The following is a 21,150-nucleotide window of genomic DNA, read 5'->3' on the forward strand; positions in this document are numbered from 1 at the left end:
GGGACAGCTCCATAGATTCCATCACTGCTTCTTAGGCTTGTATGCCAGCTTCTGGCACAGGTATAGATGCACAGCCGAACACACTCATGTAGGCCAGAGCAGCCAGGCAGAAGCGTTGCCACTGACCAGAATATGGCACTGCTACCAAATTGAAGAGTGCTTGGCCAAGAGGAGAAGATCTATGGCTGCATTCACAACACCTCTCTGGATGGAATAGCTGCCCTGCTTCTGAAAGAAAACAAGCAGGCTAACTTCCAAGAATTATTCATAAAAAAAGAGGAGAAGGAAGAGAATTAGAACAACTCTGAGGGAATACCATAGTTCTATAACAACTATTTTGTTCACTCAGAAACTTTAAAAATTTTTTCTGGGTTTCCAAACATCTAAAAGATGCTTAAAATCTAATTACCTAAAAATGGAAGTATCATTATATCTCTATGCTTACCTGATTTATCAATTAATGCAGAGACAACAAATGATTCAGAATCTTATAATATTTCAGGGTAATTACTCTGAGAATTAATAATCATTGTCCTACTAAATCAGTGGGTATACACAGTAGAAGTTATTGGGTTGAATACATACTGATCTCAGAAAATGACTATAGAAATTACTTTTCAAAAAATCTCAAGTACCTATTTCTTATCTTATCAATAGTATAAAAATAAAATATATAGACTTTCATAGCTGTGCTCAAAGTTATACAATAACTCAGAAACCTAAAAAGAATTGAACCTCTGGGCTTTACATGCTCAGAATAGGTCCAGATCATTAGGCAATCCTTAAGAGCCATGAAAAAATAGACTGATTTCCTAGCAGACTTACCAAAATTCAAACTATTTCCCCCCAGCTATAACTTCTCTACAGAAACGCATCCTCCTGAATAGCAAGTAACATTTAAATTTAGAATATGAGAGAGCATCATCTCTAAAGAAAAGATACTGAATATTAATAATCTGGATAAATTGCCATAGATATTCTCAGGTTTCTGAATGAATAATCAAAGCCAAAAAAATTAACTGCTTTGGAGGAATAAAAGAGAAAGTGCAAAAAAATCTGGGAAGGGAATTTTCTTTAGTTCATGACAGGGAATCTCCTCTTTGGGTAATTAAAGCTATACCTGCCCTATGTGAATTCCCTCCAGTATTTGTACACTAAGCAAACATGTTAGATCATTATGGCAGACATCATAGGTGCAACTCCTTTCTTTCTACAAAATTTCTGAGAGGTCATTCATCAATTTCTTGATTCTCTCTAGTAGGAATAAGTTCCTAAAGGGTAGGGATTATTTTACTTTTTTCTTTATATGTCCCCAGTACATAGCACAGTAGTGCCTACCATATCATGATAAATTCTTCTTTGTTGATTATCTTCTGTAATGATGTATTATTGTATTTGTCAAACACAGACCTGGTATCTAATTTTTCATTCAGGTCTTTAAGTTAGAAATTCAGAAGTGCTAAATTATAAATATTATTTATATGATAAATCATCATAATGTAAAATATATCCAAAAAATCAAAGGCTAAAAGGAGACATAAATCAACCAATTAGTAAGCCTTGATTAAACACCTACTATGTACCAACTGATATATAAAGCACAAGGAACAGAAAGACAAAAAATTTTAAAAAAGCATGGTCTCTGCTCTCAATACTCTTACAGTATTCTAGGGCCTATATTTTCTTAGCTCATTGATGATCAGAACATACCACATACACAATAAAAAACCAAAAGCTGCAATTGAGGCAGAATGTGAGGTGAAGCATTAAGTGGACAATGAAGTAATATAAAAAATTTTAAAGCAAGTTTCTCAGATAAAGACTTATTTTCTCAAATGTTTAGAGAACTGAATCAAATTTATATGACTACAAGCCATTCCCCAATTGATTAATGGTCAAAGGATGTGAGCAGGCAGTTTTCAGATGAAGAAATCAAAGCTATCTATAGGCATATGAAGAAGTGCTCTAAATCACTATGAACTAGGTAAATTGGAAATAAAACAACTGTGGTACCACCTCACACTTATCAGATTGGATAATGTGATATAAAAGAAAAATGATAAATAGTGGAGCAGGTGTGGAAAATTTGGGGCACATACACTATTGTGGATTTATAAACTGATGTAATCATTCTGGGTAGCAATTTGTATCTATAACCCAAGGAGCTATAAAATTGTGCATACCCTTTAATCCAGCAATACCACTACTAGATATGTATCCAAAAGTAATTTCTTTTGGAAAAGAAAAAAGACCTATTTGTACAAAAATATGTATAACAGCTCTTTTTGGAAGCAAAGAATTAGAAATTGAGAGGATACCCATCAATTGGGAGATGACTGGATAAGTTGCAGTTTATGATTATGATGGAATACTATTGTGTAAAAGAAATGACAAGAGGGTGACCTATATGAATTGATGCAGAGTGAAATGATTATAACTAAGTGATCATTGAACACAATAACAGCGATGCTTTAATGATGATCAACTGTGAAAGACTTAGTTACTCTAATCAAGATAAGGATCCAAGAAAACTCCAAAAAACTATGATGAAAAATGCTATCTACTTCTAGAAAGATAACTGAAGAACTCTGAATGCAGATTGAAGTATATGTTTTCATTTTCTTTATTTTTCTTGTTTATTTGGGTGTGTTTTCTTTTGCAACATGGTTATTATAGAAATATGTTTTGCATGACTTCACATGTATAATTATTATATTGCTTGCCTTCTCAACGTGTGAAAGAGGGGTGGGAGGAAGAGAGAGAATTTGGAATTCAAAATTGCTAAAATAAATAAGAGAAGGGTAGGCGAGAAGACACTACCCCTTAATCAGTGAGTCCAGTTCCTTTTTTCTTTTCCTTAACCAATTTGTTTCCTTTTTAATTCTCCTTGAGCTAGAGAATGGCCAATCTGTTCAAATCAGAGAAGTGTATGAGCTTATTCTCCTTAAATGTTAGGGAGATCATCATTTGAGAATTCTTATTAATCTGTTGTGGCACAGTGGACAGAGTGCTGGAGTCAGGAAGAAATCATCTTTCTAAGTTCAAATCTGTCCTCAGCTGTTTGACCCAGAGGAAGTGATTTGACCCTGTTTGCCTCAGTTTATTCATCTGAAAAATGAGCTGGGGAAGGAAATGGTAAACCTCTCCAGTATCTTTTTGAGAAAAATCTCAAATGGGGTAACAAAGAGTCATACAGGACTAAAATACCTGAATAACACTGGTTATTCTTTGTTCTTCTGGGAAATCCAGTCTAAATCTTTAGGGAATTCATTTAGTTAGTTAGCAGTCCATCTAAGACTAATATAGAGAAATAAGAATCATAAAACATATCAAGTACCTACTTTGTGTCAGGTACTACACCAGGCATTCAGGATACAAAGACAAAAAAGAAAAGTAAGACCTAGGCTCTACTGTCTTGGAACTTACATTTTATTGGTGGAGATTTTACATGTATAATTGAATATATTCAGAATGTATATATATTATATGTATATATATATATATATATATGTATAGTTATGGAGGGAGTATTCTAGCATTTTGGGAGATCAGGAGAGGTAGCAGTTGACACTTGAGAGCTATATGTTGAAAGAAATGAAAGATTCTAAGACATAAAAAGGAGAGCATTTCAGTCATAGGAGATTGCTAATGCAGGGTCACAGAGACAGTAGACTGAGTATCCTCTATAAAGTACTGAGAGGCCAGTCTGGCGAGACCACAGAGTGCAAGATGGGGAGAGTAAACACATGGTGACATCAGAAAGATACTTTAGGTCTACGTTAGAATGGCCTTTAAAAGCTAAACTTATTTTATCCTAAAGATGCTAGGGAACCACTAAAGTTTATTGAGTAAGGCAGTGACATAATCAGATCTGCACTTAAGGAAAATCATTTCAGCCATTGTGTGGAGTATAAATTGGAAAGGGGAGAGTTGAGGCAGGAAGACCAATTAGAATGCCATAGCAGTAGTATAGACAAAGCTTTGAATTAAGGTGGTGGATATCTGGGCATCGGAAGGAGACAGAAACAAAAGATATTTAGAGGTAAAATGGCAAGATTTGGCATCTTAGCAGATACATGGGTATGGATCTAACAAATATTCATGGAATCATTTTAATGTATTTCATAGTGCTTATAAATGTGTACACTAGGATCAGACTGAGCAAATTCTATTTCATTCACAAAACGTGAACACATCCCTCCCACATCTACTAATGTATCTTGCAGCAACAGACAGTTTCAGAATATCCTCCCCAATACACATTGTCTTGAAAACCAAATACAGATGAATTGGACTGCTTTAAGATATAGCCATAAATGCTAGCTAAGCAGTTCCTGCATTGCAGGGAACCCAGGAAGAGATATTTTTGTTTGTTTTTGTCTTTCCTGCCTGAAATTTGTCCTTTTTTATCATTATCTTGATGGGTAAAGGACTTTGCCTTCTATTTTGTGGCCCCTGCTCTCTTCTAAGACCTAGATGCTATCAAATTTAACAGGAATCAGTTATTCAACTTCATTTAAAAATTCTTATAAATGTTGAATCCTTGATAACAACTATCTTCTTAAAGTTCTTTGTACTTTTACAGTGAGAAATTTCATAGAAAAGTAGAATATATGCATATACATACATATATACACATTAATTTAGAATGATTCAACTCTTGGAAGGTTTGCTGCATGTAATATTGAATGTGAAAGGCAAGAAGATCAGAGGTGCAGGATCAGTCTTCCAGTGGCCCTATCAATGTAATCTTTTTTAAAAAACTTCCTTCCTTCCCCTGCACCCCTATTTTCAAGGTAAAAACCAAAAGATGCTCTCAGGGATTGGGAGAGAACTAAAGTAAAGCTACAGTGACTCAGGTTCACATAGGTCTTTCTGGTTTGTTCCAGGAAAGCCTCTAAAATTGTTTTGCAGAATAATGTAGGTTGTCTGTCAAGAACTGACTGGAAATAAGGAATATTTTCTAATTCTAAGTCACATAGAAGCATGAGGCAAGGATGTGGATCATATGAGCAGAAGTAAGCAATTTTAAAAGAAAGATTTAAATAACTGACTCTTTTTTAAAACAGTTTAACCTTTGGAGCAAATATTGTTTCTGTAAACTAATGCACATCCATATCCTTATGTAGAAAAAACCTTGTTCCTAGATATGTAGCAGGCCTCCATTGAAGTGCTGAAACTTGGTATCCAGGTCTCAGCCTAAAAAGATGGAAGAACCAACTGCTTCTCTTCTGGGGAACAGGTAGTTCCTACACTATTGTGTACATCCTTCATACTGAGAACTATAACAAAAGCCCAATAGATAACAGCAATAAGAAAAACCCAACCAGAAGCACACTGGAGACATAACATACAGCAAAGCATAGCAGAAATTCAACAACCAGCCAAAGGGAATGGTATTGTAGTGCCAAGTGGGAAACGGACCTACAGAAGGCATAATGATGATATTTTAGAGAAGGAAACTAAGATAAAGATCGGTCAGTCAGAAAACACATATGAAATGCCTACTATATGTCAAGTAAAGCACTAAGTATAAAAGAAGAGGCCAATACAGTAACTGTCTTTAAGGAGCTGACAATCTAATAGGAGAGATAATATGCAACAAATATATACAAACAAGTTGTATACAGGAAAAACAGTAAATAATTAAAAGCAGGGAGGCATTAGAATTAGAGGTTGGGAAATCAAATGAGGTTTTTTGGGGGTTTGTTTTTGTTGGGTTTTATTGTTTTTATTGTTTTGTTTTGTTTTTGAGGATGAAGAGAAAAATGGACATGTTTGTAGGTGATGTGGAAGGAACCAATAGACTGGGAGAACCCAAAGATAAGTGACAGGGCAGGAATAACAGAAGGTGCAATCTGTTGGAGTGATCACTTGGGCAGGTACAAGGGTAGGCCTTGGGATTTAAGTGACTGACTAAAGTCACACATTAATTGTCTGAAATGGGAGTGGAATTCATGCCTTCAATACTCCAGATCTAGTGCCATTTTACTATGTTGTTTCAGATACGAAGTGTTAATTGTCCTACCACACGTGTCCTATCCAAATATATCCCTAACATTTTCATGATTCCTAAGCACAGTCATCCTTCCCAGTGATGGCATGAGTGTTTGTGACAGTGGACTCCATGTTTATGAGGGCCAATCAATGATGAATTACTTCTTTTCTTACTATGTCATCTTGTTAAATGTGTTTGCTTGGAACTGTTCCATGACTGATTTGTAAAAGTAGAACACTAAGAGGAAAACCTGCAGGGAACGTGTATAAATGGGACATGTGTGCCCCTCCCTATGTGTGCCCAGGTCACAAATATTCTCAATACAATGTGCTTTCTTTTACTAGTGACTCAGAGGATAAGATGAGTTTCTTGCTACTAAAAGCCACATCCTTGTCTCAAGCTTCTATTTGACTTTGGGTTGGAAAGCCCACTTTAACTCTATTCAGTTCCCAATAATTAATCCACATTATACCTCAAAACCATTTTGGGGACTTCTTTTGAACAAATCTCAAAGGGCTATGGGTATGCGGTTAAGGCATTGTGGCATTTTTCAGTTATTCCCTTCACCCACCTATCCCACAAATATTCTCTATTTTGCCTTGCATATGAAGAGGAGGCAAAAGTTAAAAGGAAAAAGAAATCTAGGTAGGGTCACTTTAGGAATCTTAGCAGGAGCTTCAAATTATTTTTTTTTAAATCCTCGTCTTTGAAGTGAGTGTAGCCAGCAACCAAACTTGAAGTCTTTGAACCAGCCACTTTCACTCACCAAAAAAAAGGGTAAAATTAAGGATTACTGATTTATTATAACAACAATATATTGTGATATATGGTAATGTGGTATGATATAACACAATATGATATAGCATAGTGTAGTAAAAGAGAATTATTTTTACTATAACTGACATTTGCATTGAGCTTTAAGGTTTGTAAAGTGCTTTACATAAATTTTCTGATTTACTCATTTTCAGTCATCTAGAGACTTATACCCGATCGTTTCTGCTTTCATCTTTTGATAGTACTCTTCAAAGGAAATAGGGGTGTTTTTCCCTCCCTTATGCCTTCTTATCTTCTTTCACCCTTCTGTCCACTTTCCATATCTTTACAATGCCCTTAGCTTTAAGAGCTACTAGTTCAACCCTGCCTTTGACGCTCATCTATTATCTTGCCCAGTCTTTTCCCTTGCCTAGTATTTCTTCCTTTTCTGCTAATTAACCAGTCTTTAGTCATGCCTGTCACCTTTCCCTTTTCCTGTCCCTCAGCTTTGTCAGTTACCATCCCTCACACTTTGAACAACCTCCCACATCCTATTCAAACTTCCCTTCTTTCTTCACATAAAGCCTATTTCAAACTGTTATCCTGCAAAAAAAAAAAAAAAAAGCCTACCTGCCAGGCAGATCAGTGAGAAGGCATTTGTGTGCCCTAGGCAAGCTTGGAAAATTGATGTAACTCCATTTGAAATTGGTGCCCTCTCTGTACTGTTTTCTATAGAAAGCTTTGAATCTTCACCATAACATTTACTATTTGGCTAATCCTAAAATAATTACTTATGTGCCATGTAAAACAGAATTTTCTCCAATTAAAAGTATGCACACTTACTTAAAATATAATTATAGTTATATCTGGAAAACATTTATATTTTAAAATCTGTGATATAAATATTTTTTATGTTTTATATGCAGTAATAATAAAAAGTCACTTTCATTATGCTCCCTGAATGTTCATCCTAAATGACTACCCAACTTATTTTCCCCTAGTCATAACTATGTACTTCTTGACCTAGATCCCTAGCCCAAGTTCCTTTGCTTGGTTTAGGCACATGAACAGTGCCTGCCGTGGTCTCATAACTCACCCCTGGGACTGGTTACACACTCTTATTTTATCCTACAATGTCCTTCTTCAAACTTTCACTGACCTCTAATGACTAGCCAGTTTGGACTTGTTCAGGAGATAGATGATCTAAAGAGAAGTCTATTCCCATCCCTTTGATCCTGCTTGTTCTCTGATTCCCGACCTATCTTTGGACCTCGGCCTCTGAATCCATCTCATGGATTGAAATTGTTGAACTCCATGATTCCAAATATAGTCTAAACTCATAATAGTTCCTAATAATGTAAAGGTCATCATATACTGTAATGTGAGTCTTTTGGTATCCAAAAAACAAGCCACTGAAAGCCTTAGTAAAGTGAAACTGGAAAAAAGAACACTCACTGAAGAAAAATAAATTTAAAGGAAATGCTCCACATTTGACCTTATTGTCCTTTCTAGAAAAGCACAAGCTTCAAGATGTCAAATCTCCTTTCAATATTTCAAGTCATGGGATCTCAGAGTTATAGGAAATTTCATAGATCAGGTTATCTAAGACACATCTAAATACCAAATCCCTCATATGTTAAATTCAGTTAACACTTAACTGAACTCATTCTGTATGAAAGACACTATGTTAGACCCTGGACATGCAAAGATAAAAATAAAATAGCCCTTACCCGTAATAAGCTTATATTATATGGGGTACAAATAGCACATACAGAGAGAAGTGAAGAAAAACAAAGTGTATGCAAAATGAATACAAAGTCATTTTGAGCAGCTAGTGAAGAGTGCATAGGCAATATCAGCAAAGACCCTTTGTCCAAGGTGCCACTCCACTTTGCATTTTCTGCTTTCAGCTCCAAGGAACGAGATCCCCCTGCCAAGTTACACTCCTCATTTCTAATGCCATCTTGCTGCCAACTCAAGCTTTAACTGACACTACCTCCCTTATCTTCCTCCCCCTTCTGATTGGAGGTTTGGAGAGTGGAGTACCAAACTCCTCCCAATGACTTTCTTTATAGAAGGCAGAACCTGGACTCTCAGTTCAATCCACTTTGCATCTGCTGCTCTGCTTGGTTTCGACTCCAAAGAACAAGATGTCACTATAGCAGATACCTGCCTACTCATATAATTCCCCTCCACTACCACTTTCCTGCCTTCTTTTGTGTGTTGTCCCCCCTCCCACTTTGGATTGTAAGCTCCTTGAGGGCAGGGACAGTCTTTATATTAATTGTTTCTCCAGCACTCAGTAGAGTTCCTGGCACATAGGAGATACTTAAGTATTTGTTGGATTGGATTGGACCTGAGCTGACCTTGAGAGTAGCTAGGGATATCAAGAGAAAGAGATGAGGAACGTGAGCATTCTGGGTATGGAGACAATATCCAAAAAGGCACAGAGGTTGAAGATAGAATGTTATGCAAGAGAAAGAGCATCCCTAACAACCAGAGACAGGAATAACACTTTTGTGGGCTCTCAAAATGAGAGGATTCTATGACATAGTTCAAATGGGATATATTTTTGCTTCATTGTACAGTATGCATGCCACCGGCATATAAGTACAAAGTTACAAAGGAAAAGGGAGTTAATATTTGGATTCAAGCAATAGCCTGACCATCTGATTTATGTCTATGGGTAGGAACTTTTAAACATTTACTGTGTCAGTGAAGCTTTTGGCAAACTAGAAAAACCTGTGAGCCTTCTTTTCAGAATAATGTTTCTAAATGATCAAATAAAATATATTGGATTATAAAGAAAATTAATTATATTGAAATAGAGTTATCACTTTAATGATTTCATAGGTCCTAGTTCAAGAGCCCCTGATCTGAGTTGAGTGGCCAAATGGCATTATGTGGTATATTAAGGTGCCATAATGGAGTTTAGATATAATGCACTAGTGATATTTTTTTGCAAAATAATGTTGGTTGAATCAATATTATATGAGAAATTCTTGGACAAAATTTTGGGGGGCTTTGTGGTATAAATTACATGCCATCAGGATCATAGGTAGAGAATTCAATGGAAAACAAGACCCAAAAAGCAGATATTGCCACTGACCTTCCACTTTTATTGTTTTACAAAAATTCTGTCTTCCTTCTCATTTGGTATCTTATCCCTGATTTACTTTGCTTTCCACCCTCAATCAAGGATCTCAAAAGTTTTAGGGATAACTAAAAGTCTTAACAAATTCCTCCTATGTCATCAGTTTCATTCCCTAACAGTTCAGCTCTACAGGTCATGAGGTTCAAATAATTGTGTCTGTATTCAACACTCAGTGTGCAACCAAAAATATTAGTTCTCCTAGGGTAATATATATGTGTAACATAAGAAGCAATATAATAGCATGAAAGGAAACATTGTTAATGTGGCTTCTACAGTTCCATGAAAATGTAACTAGATTCCTAGTAATGTGTGTCCAGAAGCTTTTCATTTAAAAAAAAGTTTCTGAAACATCTTCAACAAATGGCAATTAATTGTAACACATATAAGGATGCTATAATCATTATTAGTAATGGTCTTAACAAGGTGCAATCCTTCATATATGAAGACAATGACATGTCTGACATACAGAGATGAATATGCTTTCAATAATTTTCCCCAGTAGGTAATTCATTCAAATTCTCTAACTCATACCCCCTTTTTCCTACGTATAAACTTTGCTAAATAGGGAGCTAGTATTAATGGGAAGGTTCTGACCCTGGAATAGGCTTAAGTCAACTGGTTTGCAAAGGAAGCAGATTCATAACCCTGATCAATAAGACTGCATTCTAAGTAACTCAGCTAACTGACCATTAGCAATGATTTATTTCATTTCAAGACCACTCAGACATTTTCCCCCAAAACTTGTCAGTCACTAATATTAAGAAGTACAATTAATTTTTCCTTATCTGGGATTATTCCTTGGTGGAGGTCATGCCTTCAGTTTTAGAACTTTATGATTAAATTCCCTTAACAAAAACCTCCTTACCTCCTCCACTAGATAATCTCTTTCAAGATTTGCAAAGTCAAAGACAAGAAAATATTCATCAATTCACATTCATTGCAAATATGTTCTTTGATAATTACCTTAAGCTTGAAGTCATGGTAACTGTGTGCAATACAATTTAGGAAGAATCATTCCTCTTTAACTTTTATTGGAATGGATGAATAATTCCAAATTAATGAAAGTTGGAAACATAAACATTCCAAGTATTATTTGAAAACATGTTTGCTTTATTCCTGTGTTATTGTAAAAAGCTGGACTTGCATTTGTTTTGCCTGTAAAATTTCTGATTTCCTAAGCCCAAGATAGAAAGGAAAGGAAAGAAGAAGGGGAAGGTAAAGGGGAAGAGTTATATTATCCAAATGGAACTGGCTAATTGGGTCCCTAGTGGGGCAGCCCATACTACTTACAGGTTGTTGTTTGTCCTTCATTATCAAAGAGGACCTAATACTAGGAAGGTGATGCTATGACTTACAAGTGAGTGGGATTTAAATGAGGGAGTACAAGTACTGTACAAGTTCACCAGCCTCACTTTCTCCTCTGGAGTCTTCTGGGTCAAGAGTAAAGATATAATCAGGACAACTGGAGACATTTAGATCTAGAAGGAACCTGAGAGGCTACTGAGTCCACTGATGCTGTGAGATGTTAAGTGACTTGACCAGGATCACATAACTGGCAAATGTCTGAAAAAGGATTCAAACAGTGATCTTTACTCCAAATCTGTCTGCTGCAACAGGGAAAGAAGACAATAAGATGACTATTCTAAATGAAGCAAAAAGGTCCTGAGGTATACTATTAAGGGGGGGAAAATCACTATATGCTTTTTATAGGATCAAAGTCAGATTATAAAGGACCTTAAATGTTAGCCTAAGAAGCGTGAACTTGGTCCTTTAAGTAACCAGGAGCCATTACAAGAGCAAGTGTTCATGAGTAAATCAGTAGCATATTGAAATCATCTACAGCTATGCAGGATATTGGGAAGGGGAGAGAGTAAAACTAATAATATAACATTTAGAAAACTATTACATTTAGTGGGAATGATAAAGTCCTAGATTAGGGTGGCAGAAGAGAGAATGCAAATAAAGTGACAAATCTAAAGGCTTCTGTAAAGGAAGGAAGGATAATACTTGGTGATAGATTGGAACTACAGAAGGGGATGGTTAGAAGGGGGAAGTTGCCCATGCTTTAGTTTAAACCTCCACTTATGCCTCTCCACAAAAAAGTAATCTGATAGCAAGGGTCCTAAGGATTAGGGTTATTAACTACTCACTTCACTCTTCTCTGATTAATTCAGTCTTTTTCCAACTTTCCTCTTCTCCCTTTTCTCTTTCTCTATATCCTTCTCTTGGCTTGGACCAACTCTCTTCAATCTTTGACCCATGGCTACCCTACTAAATATCTGCTTAGACTCTCTAATTACCAACTCTCAACTCTCTGACCTCTAGTAGATAGGTAGATTTCTGATACAGAGGTTATTAAGGAAGGAATCCATGAGACAAGACAAATTTTCTTAACGTAATGAAAGTAAGCGAAGAAGAGGAAGCCTACACTGAACTTTGAGAGGGTCCATGCTAAAGGAAGAGGATTCAGAAACAGACCCTGAGAATAGAGATCTGAGATAAACTAGAATAGCTCAGTGGCATTAAGATAGAGAATGGACCTATGATTTAACCAATATGCAAACTCTCAAATATGGAAGCTACCAATACAAGTCAACAACAATTTAGAGAGTTGCATATGTCACTGAGAGGTTAATCAATGTATCCAGGGTCACATAATCATATATATCAAAGGCAGAGTGGCTAGAGAATAAAGTGCTGACATTGAAACCAGAAAGTCAGTGTCATATGGGAAGTGACTCAGAAAGAGAGATTGGCTAATGACAAAAAATAGCACGTAGAGTATAAATTCATAAAATTCATATTAAGTTTAAATCTCGTTAGTTTCAAGGAAATTATTATTTTTAAATATGTAGATAGTACAAAAGCAATTCCTTTTATTCATTTTCTGTGGATAATTCAAATATATATTAGTTGGTAATGCTTAACCACTACCTCTTCAGAAACTCACATTGTAAACACTGAAAGTTCCTTTTCTTCACTTTACACCAGCATTACCCTGCATAAAACTGCTCCTATCACCACCACCAATGTTCAAGTAAGGTAAAGATAAATTTACATTCATGAATTTTCATGCAAAATCTGAAGGAAATAATGAGTGGCACAATGGCGTGGATGATGGGGAGCTAGCTTCATATTCAGGAAGGTTTGGGTTGATATTCTTCCTCCAACATACCAGCTGTAAAATCCTGGCAAGGCATTTGACTACTCAGTGGCCCAGACAACTCTTCAAAACTATAAGTTACATATAAATACAGATCTGCATTGACAATGAGTTTTCATGCCTTATGTTCCCTGATACCATTATAAAATCACAAATCTGAAATCATCAAACATGTGAGTGCTTGCATACACACACACACACACACACACACATTAATGATTGAAAAACATTGGGATTTTATTTTAAGAAATTCAAAGAGATTTATAAGCATATGTTCACAAACAATTTTGTGTTTTGAAAATGGAAAACAATTACTCTTCTTTTACTGATGGAAGAAGAGCTAAATGACTAGTTTAAGACCAAGAAAAAGCCAAACTGATTGTATTATTTTCTAAGTATCTAATGCCTACGTATAAGAACCAGGATAGTCAAGATTCTCAAAACTGAAATGTCTCTTTCTAAGGAACTATGTCTTAACTGCGGCTATTAAACTGAAATCATAGTTTAAAAAAAAAACAACACAAAAAGAACACAAAACCAGAAACTGATTTTTAAAAAAATTTAAAACCTTCAATATTTGCACCAAATATAATCTCAGGAGTTGTGATTTCTAGATTCATATTCCCTACCAAGTAGCCACGTGTAGCCACTAGGCCCTTTGTAAATCCAATCTAATAAGAGTTTATTAAGAAATACACCATGCTAAGTATTGGAAACACAGATGAAAACTATATATGTCCTTATCTATCTCAAAAGACTATTAGCAGCAGTATCTAATATTTGTATAACACCTATAAGGTTTAGAAAACGCTTTCTGGTACAGTTGAAAATGTACTGGACTTGAAGTCAAAAACACCTACATTCAAATTCTACCTTAGACACTTACCAGCTCAGCTGTGTGATCCAGAGCAAGTAATTTAACTTCTCCTCTGAGCCTCTGTTTCCTCATCTCTAAAATGAGGAAGTTAGAATCGATAGCCTCTAATGTCCCTATAATTTCACTAATGTAGGGACATTCTCCTACCAAAGCAAGATAGGACCTAATCTTAAAAAATTGCTAGGGGTGGAGGGGAGTGTGCAGCAAGACAGAAGGGTGGATATTGAGAGACAGAGGTTAAGTTGCTTGTATTGTCTTGAACTTAGGTTTCCAAGACTCTAAAATTAAGTAGTAATTCATTCTGTCATATGAGGTACAGGATATAACTTTATGATTATGAATTATTATGGATTAAGTTCTGATATTTTGTGTTCTATGTGCTATTTAAATCCCTTCTCATTGAGCTATAACCTCATTTCATTCAATTATTTAATACAACTACCATCACTTAGCAACCTCATGGACTCATTACCCAGAAGACATATATCCCTTGAAGCTCACAATCTAATAAAAAAATTATCTAACACACTGAATATGTATAATAAAGAATAAATAATAATTATAATAACCAGAACACATAGCAACCAAATGACAGGTCCATGTAACTGGGGAAGCCAGAAGAAATTTTCTTCTGAAAAGTCTTAGCATTTAAACATTCATTAGACTCCTTTGCATGAATTTGAAGAGGAAGTGGGGAAAAGAAAATATCTTTCTCATAAAAGTTGATTTCAGATGCAAAAATAGGTGATGAGAGACATTTGACATTTAAGAGAGTCTTGTTCTGCCAGGAATGAGATTCCCCACAGGGTGATAGAACATCACAAAGGTTACACTCACCTCCGCCATGAGTTTGTGGATTTATCTTGAAAGGGTAACAAGAGGTGGGGGGTTAAGGGGGGAATTAAGAAAGCATATTTCTAGCTTGAATGACACAAAGAAAAATTGTTCATTTAAAAATTCAGCAGAAGGTTTTTGATACTTGGTTGCAGATTTCAGTAACTCCTTTGATCAGTCAAATATATCAGGAGTGCATAATGACACGAACTGAAGATATAGAGAAATGCTTTTTGCATTTGCAATTTCTCCGTCTTAAGAGGTTCCTGTTTTCAGAGTTCTTTATTACTGAGCTGAAAGAAATCCAGTAGCATGTGAAAATTCCCTTTTAAAAATTCATTCTCCTTATTTTTATAGATTTTTTTGCCCTCCTGTTATCAACCAAGATACTAATATTATTCATGTGCCTCAAGATAGATTGCTTGTATTTTGTGGACAATATCTGCTATTGCTTCTGGTTAAGCCTTCATGCAAAATCTTGCTTCTCTATAGAAGTGAAAACTCCTATTTCATGACAACAAAAGACTGTCTCTCAGCTGTCTTAAATTTGAATGGTCCTATTCATTTGATAAGAGAACTGAGGTATGAATTAGCCTGTTATCCAACCATTGCCACCCAGCAGCGCCTCCATGTTATTTAATTTACTTCTGTTTTCTTTAAACTTCCCAGAGAAGTAAGAGGAAAGGAGAAAAGAAATCAAATATTTATTGATACTGAAATTTTACGAAAAATAATAGAGCGGTTTCTATAAAGGCTCAAGGATGAGAAAGTTTTCTATATGAAAACAGGTGGGTTGTGTTGATGGCAGATAGGAATTTAAGTAGCAGGTAGCTTGGATGACAGTGACCTCTTTGCCACTTCCCTTTCACCATCAACCCTGTTAGAGATATTGGAGATGTTTTCAGAAAATGTCAAGGTTTGAAATCACAGTCCTGGGGTCTAGATAAGACACACTAGGCTATTGGACAGTAAAGCACATTTCCAGAGAAATGCCTACGTAAGTATAATTTTTTTCTGGAAAAAGTTTCAAGGATGTTATACTAAAATTTGTAGTTATTTGTAGTAATTTGAAGTTAGTGGCAGTGATGATTATGTCATACAATCATTATTTAATCCAGCCTGAGAAAAATTAAATAGAAACACTGCCTGTGCCATTGTTCTATCTCCCTCTCTCCCCCTTTCTGAAAATCTTTCCCTTTACTCTTTTTAAGGCCCTTTTTAAGAAACTGACATCCCCATTTCCATTAGCTGTCATGTTAGAAAGCAATCTGCTTAACCAATTCCCAGTAAGATATTAGTGTGTGGTAAGGGCAGCCAGATGACATAACAGATAGAAAAGTAAGCCTTGGGTCAGGAGCATCTGAGTTTGAAATCTGACACATTATTTTTGTGACCCTGGGCAAGTCATTTAACCTGTCTCAGCTTCCTTAACTGTAAAATGAAGAGTTTAACAGCACCTACATCCCAGAGATGGGATATTATTTTACAAATAATATTTGTAAAAAGCTTAGTACAGTGCATAGTGAGTGTTTTATTTCCTTTTAGCTACTCCTTCAGGAACATTTCCATTTACATTTTATATATAACTAAGGGGTTTCCAAACTTTTTAAATTCCCTATGATGGAGAACTCCCTCCATTTTGGCTCCTATGTCTTTTGACTCTCTGTAAGGGTAATAATACACCTATTCAGTGTTAAAGGAAGAAAAAAACATGCACACATATAAGAGATAAAATATACAATATTAAAGGAAGGAAAAAATTATGCACATACTTATAAGAGATAAAATAAGAAATTAAATTGTTTCTTAACCACTAATTTTAGACATCCTCTTTACCCCCTTAACAAGTTTCTTATACCTTTTCAGGGTTAGTGAAGTTAGGAATCCTTGCCTTAAGCCAAAGAAATGAATCCCAAATGGTGGAATTTTGATCATTGTGCAAGCTAGTAAATATATTTTGGAATGGGGTCTTTCTAGTATCCTTCAAATCATACCACCAACATACAGGAAAAATAAATCTACCATTAAAATCACCTAATAGTGCAACACTTAACAAGAACAATTTTGGGGAGAAGGCCTCCATACATGTGCTTTTTGTTCTGTACTTTCAATCGATTATCAACATTCCTTCATTCATTAGACATTCAATAGATATTTAATAGACAATTAATAATTTAATAATATAATTAATGGGCATAGAAAGATAAATTAGAAAACAATGGATGTTTTCCTGCAGAGTCTGACTTTGGCTTCCCCCATAAGGAAATGGCCAAGCCACACCAAGGAGCCCTAGGGTCATTGCTACTAGGGAACCTGGGCTAAGGAAGCTGGAAGGAGGTCATGGCATCCAGCAGTAACTGGTTGTCCCAGGTGAATGACATGCTGGTGATGGCATACGAGAGTTTAGTATTTGTGCTGCTGTTCACTTTGGTGAAGAGGCTATGAAGTCTCGAAGAGGTCCTCACATCCCTGTGAGGCACAATGCTCCCAAGAATCTGAAGAAGAGATTGATGTCCAATTATCCAAGGTCCAGGATGTAAAGTATGAACCCCAGCTTCTTGAAGAAGCTGATGCCAGTCTTTTGCAGCTGGAGACACCAGGAAATCAACATTGCTACAACTACCTGTACAGGATGAAATCATTAGATGTTGTTCATGCCTCTGAGATCCCATTCCATTCGGAAGGCCAGCATCCTTGTTCTCTGATGGGCAAGAACTTCAGCTCCTATCTGCTGGAGCTTCAAAAAACAAGGACCCCCTTCAAGGATAACCACAAAGCTCTTGTTGATGCCCTGCTAGATGGCTATGAGACAGCTAAATATGGAACTAGTGTCTTTGGCCAAACTGAATATCTACATTACCAGGAAGCACTGAGTGAATTGGCTGTCACATGAGTTGTCAAAGTCCATGGTGGGAGCTCCCAGTGGCAGCACCAGTTGGCAGCTGAGGATCTTATAGTCTCCTGAAGTTTTCTCTCCAACAACTGTCCAGGTCACCTATTTGCCTTCTAGCCAGAAGAATAAAAGAGCCAAGCCCTTCCTAGAGCTGAAGAGTTTTAAGGATCACAACACAGTAGAGAGCACCCTCTGACTGAATCTGGGGATAGCCATAGCCAACATGGCTCAGATAGGAGAATCTAGTCTCAGTATCCAGGGATTTTTCCAGGGCAAGAAAGACAGCACTAGACAGCATTGATATCATTATGCCCAGAATTCTTGAAATGTGTATCTGGAGATCCTTCCTTAGCTTATCCCTCTGGTCTATTGTAGAACTAAAGTTTCATGAGGCTCTCTTTCCCTCTCCAAAGCTTTTATATGGAGTTGAGTCCACATATTTTTCCTCTGTCCATGTCACTTCCTCCTTATCCCAACTTGTTTTCAATCATGATTGAAAAAATCAGTTTTATTCTAAATAGGTTAGTGTGGGTTGAGAAGGGGGCATTTATGATGTTAGAAATGGAAACCACAGAGCCCTATCTCACTCACTTGAATGGGGACTCTTGCCCACAGACATGTCATTTAAAGTTGGAGAGTGAGAAAGGCAGAGGGGCATTATGGTGTTGTACTTAAACCAAGCCCTGCTGAGATTTATGCTGTGTTTAGGGTAATGCCTTACCCTTATCTTCCCATACTATAGATCAAGATGTGACTGAGAGGAACTGTCAATGATACAGTCTTTAATTTTATATTCCCCCATTAAGTCACTGCAGTGGTCTGACTTTATAAACCAGTTACTTAATAAAAATAAAAATAAAAAAACAGCTGTAAAATAAAAAAAAAATACTAGAAGAAAAGACTGTTCCTAGGAGTTTTATGCATATTGGCACATATAAATTGAAAGTAATTATTAGCATGAGGTATGTATTGCTTTACAGAGTATTCACTTGGAAGGGGGAGAAGGAAGGATCTTGATGTTTCACGATCCTCCACTGTCCGGCAGTATAGGGGAACTATCCCAGGAGCATACAAACTACCCTAGGAGCATCCAAACAGAGATTTAAAGAGAGAAGGGACCTTAGAGAGCACCCAGAGTGGTTAAGTGATATTTCAAGGTCACACAGATAATCACAAGAGGTGGGACAGGAACTCAGGTCCTTGAAGGGTCTTTTTGCCCTTGCTCTACCCTTCTTTTTCCCTTAATCCCTGAAGAGGCAAGAGGTGAACTGTCTGGGGTCACACCACTAAATTCATCTGATTTTTGTTCCAGGCAAAATTTCCCAGCCCTGACTCTGGACAAATGATTAGCAAAATTGGCACAGAATGTCCCTTTATAAAAGGAAACAGACTGGCAGACTCTTATTTTTAAAGTCATGCAGTCTCATAGAAAAGTAAATCTAGGTATCTGTAATCTTCTTATCCTATTTTTAGTCTTGAGGTTCCTGAGAAATGCCTGCATTCTTTCATCGTGACAACACTGAAAATAATACACAGAGAGAAACTAGATTGCATTTTGTTCAGATACTGTGATTTTAAAATTAATTAAGTTAGATTTAGTATACACTAACTCCCTCAACCTTCAGTCTTCATATCACAGAATCCTGGGGATGTGAAAGGATTGCAGAATCATACTTAATGCAAATTGAACCAACATCTGAGAAACTCCTGATAATGAAATCTCCCCAAGCTAAAGGCAATGATTTAATCTGTACCAGATGTGTCTGCGTTTTCAATAAAAGGTGAACTACCTCTCAGGCTCCTTCTTTCAACTCCTTGTCCTTTCCGCTACCACATTTAGCTTCTTCTTAGTCTATTAGCATCCTAACCCTAGCCTTTGCTTTCATCTTTCCTCTGATGAATCTAGTACTCCATTCTATATTTCCTAAGTTGTTTGTTGTCTAATATTGAAAAGTTTTAAAAGTTTAATTTTTTTTAAAGTTTAAAAAATAAAACCTAAGATAACAGGATAAGTAGTGCCAGGGAGACCCTATGCAATGATATAATACAATAAACATTTATTAAGCACCTAGTGTATGACAATGTACTAATGATACAAATAAGAAGTATAGTCCCTGTCCTCAAGGGACTTACAATTTAATGGGGGAAGATAGAAAGACAATATACAAAAGGAAATTGAAAAGCAAGGGGAAGGAGGGAAAGGGTACCCAGTGCAAGGTAATGATGGTTGTGGAGTCAGAAACAAACAGAGCAGCTGATGGGAAATGATAAACTAAAGAGGTATTGGGGTTTCTAAGTCCTCTTTAAAGGGAGGCCTGGAGATTGAAGAAATATGTCACAAAGATCAGGCACTATGACAAGATGAGTTTTATACCAGGAAGGCAGAGCTGGTTCAATGTTAGGAAAACTATATGCATAATTGACAAATTGATAACAAAAGCAAGAAAAATCATGATTCTATCATTAGATGCAGAAAAAGCTTTTGACCAAATACAGCACCCATTCCTATTAAAAAACACCAGAAAGGGATAAGAACTCACTGTTTGACAAAAACTGCTGTGAAAAATGGATAAAAATGTGGTGTAAACTGGGCATGGATCAATACCTGATACCATACACCAGAATAAAATCCATATGAGTACACAATCTAAGCATAAAACTTGATACTATAAACAAATTAGAGGAGTAAGGAATAGTTTATGTGTCATATTTATGGAGAATGGTGGAACTGATGATTAAACACACAATAGAGAACATTATGAAATGCAAAATGGATAATTTTGATTACATTAAATTGAAAAGTTTTTGTACAAACAAAGTCAATGCAACCAAGATTAGGAGGGAAGCAGAAAATTGAGAAAGAATTTTTATATCTAGTGTCTATGATAAAGACCTCATTTCTAAAACATATCAAGAACTGAGTCAAATTTACAAGAATACAAGTCATTCCCCATTAGATAAATGATCAAAGGATATGAGCAGGCAGTTTTCAAAGGAAGAAATTAAAGATACCTATAGTCACATAAAAATGCTCTAAACCACTATTTATAGGACAGATGCAAATTAAAACAACTCTGAGGTACTACATGACATCCATCAGGTTGACTAACATGATAAAACAGGAAGATGATAAATGTTGCAGATGTGCGACAGTTGGAGCACTAATTCATTGTTGGTGGAGCTATAAGCTGATTCAACCATTCTGGAGAGCAATTTGGACCTATGCCCAAAGGGCTATAAAAATGTACATACCGTTTGACTCAGCAATACTGCTTCTAGGACTGTATCTCAAAGAGACCTTAAAAATGGGAAAAGGACCCACATGTACAAAAATATGTATAGCAGCTCTTTTTATGGTGACAAGAACTGGAAATTGAGGGGATGCCCATCAATTGGGGAATGGCTGAACAAGTTGTGGTATATGAATATAATGGAATACTATTGTACTATAAGAAATGATGAACAGGTGGACTTCAGA

At 36.2% G+C, this 21,150-nt stretch overlaps 1 pseudogene; it reads left to right on the forward strand.

Annotated features, from left to right (window-relative positions):
- The first annotated feature begins 17,119 nt into the window (after nt 1-17,119).
- On the forward strand, nt 17,120-17,868 carry LOC140531299 (protein C1orf43 homolog pseudogene; annotated as a pseudogene).
- The last annotated feature ends 3,282 nt before the right edge of the window (nt 17,869-21,150 follow it).

The sequence above is a fragment of the Notamacropus eugenii genome, chromosome 3 (assembly GCF_028372415.1).
Source record: "Notamacropus eugenii isolate mMacEug1 chromosome 3, mMacEug1.pri_v2, whole genome shotgun sequence".
Taxonomy (NCBI): domain Eukaryota; kingdom Metazoa; phylum Chordata; class Mammalia; order Diprotodontia; family Macropodidae; genus Notamacropus; species Notamacropus eugenii.